We start from the raw sequence: 10,288 nt of genomic DNA on the forward strand, positions 1-10,288 counted from the left end.
GTCATGTAAAATGCAAAGGAATATACTACTCTATTAAAACCTCCTGATGGCACAGAGACACCACACACACACACACACACACACACACACATACACATACACACATACACACACACACACACACACACACACACACGCACACTCATGTTCACATTCTTATGTTTGTACACATGAGTGGAATGCACTTATACTTATTGTTCACTGCTCCATCATAACAACCAGACACCAGCAGTCAGTAATTCTTGCCTATGAGTGAAACCACATTCTCATTAACTGCCTGTAGATTTGAAGGTAGAAATATTGAAGCTGTGTGCTTTATGACACAGTCTGTTAATCAAGTCTGGGGGGAAATGGTTGCTTACTTTCACTTACCATAGAGACAAATCTGTTTCCTTGACCAACTGAGAATCGACCCAAATTCAGAGCTGTGGTTTTTTAACCACCTTCCTGGCACCTCCTCATCCCAACTTGTCATCTGGTATCTCTTCCACAACACTTCTGAGTGCACTCCTAAGTGTACTTAACTCTAGCAAGTCCACATGTTCTTGTTTCATTATTAAACCCTCCCAACAGACTATCAACTTTTTATTCTGCCAGCATGCCATGCTGCCAGAAGTTTCCTCTTTCAAATATTCTCCAGCACTCATGTAAGCCCCCTAACCCCAGACGACACTTTAAAACACTTAAGTTTGAAACCGCCCCTCAAATGCAGGACAAAATATTTACTTTAAGACAGGAATATTTTTCTGTCTGACAACAAGCAAGCTTTATGCCTCTTAAGTAGTGAAAGTGCCGGGAGAAATGCAGCCCTGAAAAGAGAGATCTCAGATGACGTGTTCCTTTATCATCGCCAGAAGAGCCGGGAGATGCTTTTATGAGACATGCACATTATTATTGATAGACAATCTCAGTGCTGGAGGGCAAAAGTAGTTAATGTCGACTTAGCTCTCGTGTTCATCTCTATGTTCGTTCTGACCGCTTAATTGGTGTGCAACATAGTGATGAACATTGCATTCAATTGCTTTGGTGAGTGCGAGGTTAACCAGGGTTTCTTCAAAGCTTTCTAGTGTTCACTGTTCAATCCAGGCTGAATTAAAGCAGCAAACGTACACTATTTTAACTGGTTACAAGCCTCATATACACATAACATCACCAATATTCTTTCGGACAGGCAATACACACACACCTCTGTATGTAAAGAAACACACCGACACAAAATATCTTGAGGCTGATCCCAAATAACGATGTAAGAGGGAAACGGTGAATCTGGGAGCTCTCCCGAGGACTCGCTGTGGCTATTTTTGGAGTCGGCGCTCATCTCGGCTCATCTCTTCTGACTCTCTTACCGCTTACAGTTTGTACTCTCTCTCTCTCTCATGCTCCCCTAAAATGCTTGCTCACCCCAAGCCACTTGTTTATCAGTCTAGTGTTTGTTCTTGTCAGGGACAATATGTTCTCTCTCTGCAGCAGTCCACACAGTTATTCTTCATCTGGCCCCTGGGCTGTTCTTAGTCAGCCCGTGTCCCCAGACACCTCTTCGCTGACCAACGGAGGGATTTAACTATTTATGGCTTTTAAGTGTAGCCTTCATACAAGCAAATTAGGTAATGGGGGTGTATATAGGACACTTCAGGGAAAACCAGGTGTTAAGGCATTTAGTAAATGTTGACTGGATCGAGGGTGTTTTCTGACATCACACACAAATTCATAAGAAGTCATTATGAATGCAGATGCTTTTTTGGAACAACTACAATAGGTTTATGGATTCTATAATGATATAGAGTATCATCATAGAATCCATAACATTATCTTTGTGTCACCAGAAAAAAATCATCCTAAAGATATTTTGCTGAAAGCATCTTCACAGAATCCCAGTTGAGGCATCACAAATGGAAATCGCTCGGACGATTCCAGACCAAGAGGAATTTTCCTTTTTCATTTCCGTCCACTTGGGATGCGATTTCACACCATTAGCCCCCCCATCCCCCCAACCTCACACCACCCCTGCAACATAAATATTTCAACCTCTCAATCTATATTCATTATAAAACACATGCCCAATGCAATATGTGGTTGTGAGGACACAGGGCTTTTATTTATTCATCTTATTTATTTATATTTCTTTCCTGAGGGCGAGACGTTGGTTTCTATCCATCTGTGCTGATTGCTGGCTATTACAGAGCACTTAGAGCCTCTCCTGAACTGGCCAGGGGGGAGCGCAATCCTCGAGAGGTCCGCTTGCTTCAGGGCTAAGAGGTATGTTTGTTGTGTGTGCTTTTGTTGGGAAGTAACAAAGTTATCACAAGTGTGAGAGAAAACACAAAGTATCGCAAATGAAAGACGAAAAACTGTCGTGGCTCAGAACACACAGCGCACAGGACTCAAATGCTTGACTCGGAGACATCAATGAAAAGTTCAAAGTTCAACCTTTATTAAAAGGTAATGTTGGCAGGTAAGGGCTTGGCGAGGGGCGAAATCAGTGGGCAGGCAGTGGTCAGTAACGGGCACAAACACCAGGCAAAAATATAAAGGAAACAAGCACCAGACAAAGTCCAGAAATAAGCTGGAGGTCAAAAACCGCCAGCAAGAACTGGTAGGTGGTGGACCGGTGTCTATACTGGGGAGGTGATGAAGGATTAGGGAACAGGTGAGCCGGTGGGTGTGGGGGAATCAGGTGACAGAAAGTTGGGACGGCCTGCGGTTACTGCAGGGCAGGTGGTAGTGGCAGGGTTTGAAATGAGTAGACAGTTGGTGAAAATGGCAATGGCACGTGATGTCCAGTAAATGTAATGTAATTAATATTTTTCTTGCACATTAAATATACAGGTCTCTCTGCTTATAAGTATATTCCACCTGCTCATCTGCAACAGTGGGGCCGGCCCTATGTGTCTTAAGTGTCTTAAGAGTCTTAAGTGTTGCTGGGTCAGTAAGGTTTCAGATTCAACCTAAAGTCTGTAATGGTGTGGGCATGTTGCTTCAGATACAGGTGAAACGATGAAATACACTATAGGACATAATGAATCTGTGAATGTGGAGGCTTATTAGATGCCAAAACTGCACCGTGGTTCACTCTTTCCAGTGGCAGTTATTTTATCTTCTCATCAATACAGATGATCATGAGGTAAATGGTAGAAATACATTTCGCATTACAAATTTTACCTGCACATGTTTTGCAAAAGTTGAGCCAGGTTCAAATTTATTGTCGGACTATTCAACATTTTTTTGCCTGAGCCCTGAACCCTATGTCGGGACCCACATTGTGCTGCCAATGCAGTGTTTCGCTGAAAGGACTAAGATTGATCTTATTAAATGATTGGACTGCTCTTTACTTTAACCAAATGTAGTGGCATACACTCTAAACTGGAAGAGATGCTGACTACAGCATGCACATTTGCAGCTTTACACTCATCTCTTTAATGGCAGAAGTGATGATCAGTACATAGTGCAAAGTCCCTCAGCGTGCTCTCTGTTGTAAGAGCCCCTGTTCACAGCCAGTTGGGATTTGGTGTTTGCCAAATTTCACTCACCCAAAAATTCAGAACTAATGTTTTAGCACGAGTGTTTTGGCTTGTTTTTGTTCAAGCTCTACTGTACCCATGTGACCCACTGAGATCTTGGTGGATGGTTGAGCTTCCTTAATTTGACTTGTGAAGCCCTTAATTGGATCACATGTGCAACAGGACTCAAACTTAAACTTGCAGAACATGGGGTGTTTGGGGAATGGGTTTCACTGCAGCTATTTATTCAGCAGCATCCAGTAGAGCTGTAAATGGCAGCAGGCCAGTGTCTCTCTGGTCTCCTGGGTGTTACTGTGTGTCATGTCACTATAGTGGCATGCAGGTCAGCTCTGCTACACGCACAGTACATGTTCTGCTCCGCTTAGATCTGGATGACCGCATCCTGTGCTACAAGACCATCAAGGTGTGTGTGGGAAGGTTGCATGGACCTTTGTGGTTGAAGGTGTGTGTGGCCATTTTTGTGTGTCTATGTGTGTGCACACGTGTGTGTTCAGTGTCACAAAAACTATCCGTCCATTAGTGTGTGAACAGGCTTAAAGGACAGGAAACAGGAGAGCTGCAGGACTGACATGGTTGGCATGTCTTTATTAATGCTGGGAACATAAATCAAATTCAAATTTAATTTCATAACCAGTGGTGATGTCAATTTGCAAAACATTTGAATGAACAGTAAATGTGAGTGTGATTGTTTGTGATATAATGTCATTGCATTTATTGTTATAAACCCAACAAATATCTTTAAAAAGGATTAGATGTTGCTTAGCTACAGTTAAATGTTTCAGCAACCAGGAAATTCACAGTAACATCAGAAGCTTTAATTAAACCCCAATTAAAACAGAGACTTGAGAGACTTGACTGCCTTGATAACATGAGTGAAATAGGTGGTTAAAGCCGTCAAATGAAAAGCAAGCAGACTGTAAGTTACGCTGGTTTGAGGAGGACAGAGAAAGATGGTGGTAGCATATTTTAAAGGATTCACAGAGAGGGGAGTAGAAAAGTTAGGACACTCCGACAATTGTATCTGTTGTTAATGGACCTATATTGACTTTGTGAAACCACATTAAGTATTCCATGTCTGTACATGGTGGAGCTCATTCTCTGGTGTTATGGATAAGTGTTGAACTACCCCCCCCCCCCCTCTTGCTCAAACGCCTCCCCCTAGACTTCCCCTGCCTCCTGTCCTCCCTCTCCTTCCTTCTCCTCTTTCCTCTGCCTTTATCCCTCCATCTTGCCTATTGATTGGCCAATAATGTGTTTTCAGTGGCAGATTAATGGCACATTATCCTGACATGGGTGTCTGAGGGGACAGGATGTGAGGGAGAGTGTGAGAGACTCTGCTCTTTAATTGATACACAGATTGCATGCGTGACTGATTTTGTATTTGTTTTTGAGACAGAGAGGTGTAATGAAAAAAAATATTGCATTTAGAATATTTAACATGGATTAGATGTAACTGGAGTGTTTCATCTATTGTTAATAAATACTTTATTTTAAGTAATTACTTTACGTATTTAAGCTGAAGATGAAAAGCCAAAATGTGAGATTATGAAGATGAGGTGCCGGGTTGTTCTTAGTTTTGGTTCATAGAATTTTTTTCAGCCCACATGGGCTGAAAGTAATTCTTCCATTATAGTTGAAACCAAATTAACATCAACATGGTCGAGATCACAGGATTGGGGTAGAAAACATGTTTCTGTAATGCCATAATAGTATACGGCCTTTTGCTGGAAATCTGGGAAATGACTGTTTCGATGTGAATCTGTACAACACGTGTCCTTGCTCTGTATGGCTTTAACCTTTGATAGACATCTGTCAACTCTGGCAGCTAACATCAGAGGTTTAGTGCTCTTTGTTTAAGCACCAGAGTGCGATCAAATGTTAGGCTGACTTTATGAATAGATTCATCATGTTGGGAATATTACGCAGCAGTCAGCCAAACATATGGCCATGTAGTATTGGGTGATACCATGGATGGAGGAGGTTTTAAAATGTGTGGCATTAAGCAATACAGGCAAATGAGCACAAGTAGTCTGTGTTCTGAATGATTCCATTTACTTATGTCAAGCAAGTGAAACTGCATTTGAAACATCCACTCTAAGGAAAAGTTGCAGTGCACGTGATCAAGCTCATATAACAGGCTAGGCTATGAAAAGCTAGCTTTCATTTCCAGCATCACTGTGGATGAAGCACAAGCTTACCAAGTTTAATATTCTGGTTTTGTAATGTTCTTTGCAAATTTATCACAAATAAAGAAACGTCAGAAGAGTGAACGATGAAAGGATGTTTTGCTGCCTTTTCATCGTTACTAGTTAATGATAGCTAGGTAGAAAAAATAATTTAATTCATTGTGCCGCTCAACAGCTACCAGCTACTTATCTTTTCTTGCATGTTACTCAGTGCATGAGTTGACACTGTGAATCTATCAATACAACTTAAATGTCAATATCACATTACATTTGTTTTTATTGAAAAAAAATTAAACACACACTAACAGTGCGAACTCTTACCTTAAAACTCCCATTTATTCCTTCAGTGTAAAACCATCCATGGCCTTCATGAAATCCAGAGCGTTTACCAGATCGCTTGATCTATACAGTTTGCTTTCTTAGCTAACAAGCAGGTTTTCCTTCTTCAGATAATAAACTATTTCAGCAATTCATGCAGTTTTAGGGACGAAAAAAGCTTTTCACAGTGATCTTGTCGTCAGCTCTCAGTCATTCTGGTTTTTTTTTTTTGCCCTGTCTGTGCACACATATCACTGACGATATCACGCAGGAACCTGTCTACGGGAATATATATTGTTTTTCACTATAATGTATTAATGAGGGTAGGATGGGGTGAATTTATCAAACAAGTTAGCTTTGGTACTGTCTCTCAAATATGTAAACACAGACATTTAGCCATGCTAGCAGCACGGCTGTAGGGTTGGCAGTGTTGTACAGTCAGTTTCTCTGTTCAGCACTTTGGTCCAGACTTAAATATTTCAACAACTGCAGTATGGAATGAAAATAAATCCCCTGATGTTCTTCTGGTGCTATGTTGATACGTTTGGTTTTTAGTGAAGTGTTTTAACTATTGGATGCAATGAAATTTGACACAAATATTCATGCCCCCCTCAGGATGACTTGTAATAACTTGCTGGTCTCCTGACTTTTCATCTTCTGTAGTGCCACCATCAGGTCAGTCTTTTAATATCTGCAAAACTAATGACATACCCATCAACTTCCTTCCCCTGTACTGTGTACTGCTAATTGTATTGTTAGCATGCTAAACTAAAACTGTGGATATAGTAAATATTCTACCTTCTAAACGTCTGTACGTCATCATTGCCACTGTGAGCATGTTAGCATGTTAGCTAACGAGCATTGAACTTATAGCACCACTGTGCTGAAGTAGAGCCTCACAAAGTGTGGTTATAATGTTTTCACCCCAAACATGCAACAGTGAATAGTTTGCATCTTTGCGTGATCATACAAAGCAACAGCTATAGGATTATATAGATTACACTGTAATGTGCATATCACAAAATTAATGTTCTAACCTCATATCCCTGTCCATTACATACTTTCAGCCACTCCCGCTAGAATTCAAAAGTAGAGTTACATAACTCTGTGAACTGAAAGATAAAAAAGAATCAACTTTTCACCATTCCTACAGTAAAATTGTCCCTGTCATAACTTCTGCCTCTCGTCAATAGCAGATTCCCACTCTATGTAGTTGTGGAGGTCAGTCTATTTGGGGTCAAAGTTCATATTTGTGCAACACATTGCTTGCTGCTATAGCTTGTTCAGGGGCCCAGTCAGTCTTGTTTTCATGACATTTCTCTTTTGAATGGGCGCATGTTCACCTTTTCTGCAGACCTCAGTCAAGCACCTCCTACTGTATCTGCTGTTCTAACATGCTGAGTTTAGGTTACAGCATCATAAAGCATGTGGTAAATTGTCACACATGGACAAATATTCAAAGCAGACATTTAAAATGCACAGAAAGGAGTTTGAACACACACACACACACATGCAAGCTTTGGTCTAGTTTGTACTGTAGGGTGTATAAATTTGTTCATTTAAATCTATTTACTTTTACTCTCACACTTGCTTTGCAATTAATTATTTGCCCTGGTTCAATCTAGTCTCATCTTCTCTTGCTTGCTTTTATCTGATTACAACCCCTCTGCCATCTTTCAGTTTCCTCAAGCAATTTGCATCATGAAGTAAGGGGGGGGGGGCTCGACTAAATTAGCAGATCAATAGACCATCAAACAGTCCTTAAGTGTGACACATACACAGACCTTGTGTCTCAGGTTTCTGCCTCTAACTAATAGCCTTGTTGTTTACTTTACAATGTGCTGTGTCATGTAGTTTTGCTCTCAGGTTGCCCAGTGCATCGGGACCCCCCCCGGGGGAATCCATACACTGGCTTTTCGGAGCCGACTGATACTGGAGAGGGCACCGGCAAATACTGCTTACATATTTTGTTTTTGAATCTGTCTTGTTTTATCAGACTGACCAACATCGTTGAGATATTTTTGAACTGAGTGCTGCGGCTGTATGAATTTTACACATACACCATTGGCCCAAAGAGCCAAGAAAGTGGAGCATCTGTACTAAATCCTCCATGTGAAATCTTTTGGTGACAGCCTTTTCTGTGCTTTCATGTTGCAGAAACATGTTCGGGGACAGTCTCTCCCATCGTCTTGGGCAATGACCTTTGTCAGATGACTGGGAGAGGTCAACAGAGGTTAAAGTAACGGGCGAGCTGAGAGAGGGGCCCCCCATCTAGTCATGCAGAAAGGAGCTGCCAGTGAGTTTTACAGACACAGACACACACACACACACACACATACACACTCACACTCAGGGTCACTCTCCAACCAACAGGAACAGCACTTCCTTGCTCCTCACCAGCCCGACCTGGGCTATAGAGAGGCGCAGACCCATGCAGAAATACAAACGTGATTGTAGCTTTTCAAACACAAACACACACTCATCAACTGGTTCTGAGCGATCCCTCCTCCCTCTTTTTCTCTCCTTGTTACGCACTCTCCTCCTAGGTCCCTCTCATTCAGTTATAATCGCACGCAGTCGGGCTTCAGTGCACAGACTACTGTGATGAGCTATGACAAGGCAAGAGGCAGGAGGCAAGCAGAGTAAGAATGGGAGAGGAGGAGATGGAGTGACAAAATGAAAAAAGCACAGTGGTAGAAACAATTAGCACTTCTTACTACGAGCACTGAGATGAATTGGTGCATTTGTGTCTGACATACTTAGAATGATATTTCATTGTACCGGATAAAGCGTCCGCTGCAGTCCAGAGATGATCTTCCATTAACGTTTCATTAAATACAATTTAAATGTTAGTCATACCATTTGGCCACACCTCGCATCTTGACAGTCTGCCGTCATGTCTGAGCAGATAGCCACCAGGGATTGTGGGTACTGAGCAGTGGTGTGACTCTCTCTAGCAGCTCTGAAACACGAGACAGCCTGCCGGACATAACAGGCCTCTTTTCTTCGATGAAGACACACACAGTCGGTGTCTCTGCATCACACTTTTGCTGATGTATGGCAATGCCTCAGATATTTCTTTACTATTTGAAGGACATTCAAAAATGAACAAATAGTGTCCTGGTTTTTCATGCGAAATCCTGTTTACATCAGAAATATGTAGCTCTGCCTTTTAACTTATGTTTTTGTATTGAGTATGATTCAGGTTTACATCATTAAAAATGTAAATATTAAGTGTTGTGGCACAGGGGTCAAAGGGCAGCACTGATAAGGTGAAGTTAATTTCAACTCAGTCCAGTGCCCCCCCATCCCCCGGTATCCCCGGTAACTATATATATATCCATCTTACCAGAAATTGTAAATATTTCCCATAAATTTCCCATATTCATGCACGGAAGAGTAACAAAATACTCCGAAAGTGGACCATACCATTTGTTAACCTTGATGTTAGCTGAGGTCTCTCTGTCTGCCTCATTCCCATCAGTGGCTCATGTCCTCAAGTCTCTGCTCCCATGTGTTGAGCAAAATGAGACACTGTAGGTAAATGTAAGTATAGCAGAAGCTAGCTATCTAGCTTTTATTTTCTAATCTTCAGAGTTTCTGAATTAGCTTGTGTCAAGTATCGACAGATGAATGCTAATGTTAGCAAGTCTCTAACTTTTGCCTTAAGTGACGATGTTAGCTGGTTGCCCTTTCATTTCCAATGTTGGCTTATCATTTCATTACCAAAATAAAATGTTATATATGATCTGAATGGAGGACTAGTTGTTGTACAGATATATTTGACATCAAAATACAACTTAATTCATAGTCTTTTGTGCGGCTGTGGTGGTTTAATTAGTCTTTTTCCTTTTTGATATTAGCTTTTATAATATACACCCACTTTGTTTTCACCAAGGAATTCAGGAGTTTTACCTGATTGGGTAAATTAACAATATTAAAATACATGTGTGCTGAAGGCTAAGTAATTGTTTTAGCAGTGGTAAGAAGTAATTAGGTACATTTATTCTAAGTGGCAAGTATAATTTTTAGGTACTTGTACTTTACTTGAGTCTATTTCCATTGTATGCTACTTTATACTTCCACTCCTCTACATTTCAGAGAGAAATATTGTACTTTCTACTCCACTACGTTATACGGCTTTTGTCAAACAAGCAAGATACTGTAAGGACTGTAACACTTTAGTTCACTGAAACATGTGCCTTCGCTACACTGGGTTCCCTTTTGCCCTGGAGAAAAAGTTGGACCCCCCCCCCCCCCCCCCCC

Source organism: Seriola lalandi, unplaced genomic scaffold (genome assembly GCF_002814215.2).
Source record: "Seriola lalandi dorsalis isolate HSWRI2012SDOR001 ecotype SW California unplaced genomic scaffold, Sedor1 jcf7180002054596, whole genome shotgun sequence".
Taxonomy (NCBI): Eukaryota; Metazoa; Chordata; class Actinopteri; order Carangiformes; family Carangidae; genus Seriola; species Seriola lalandi.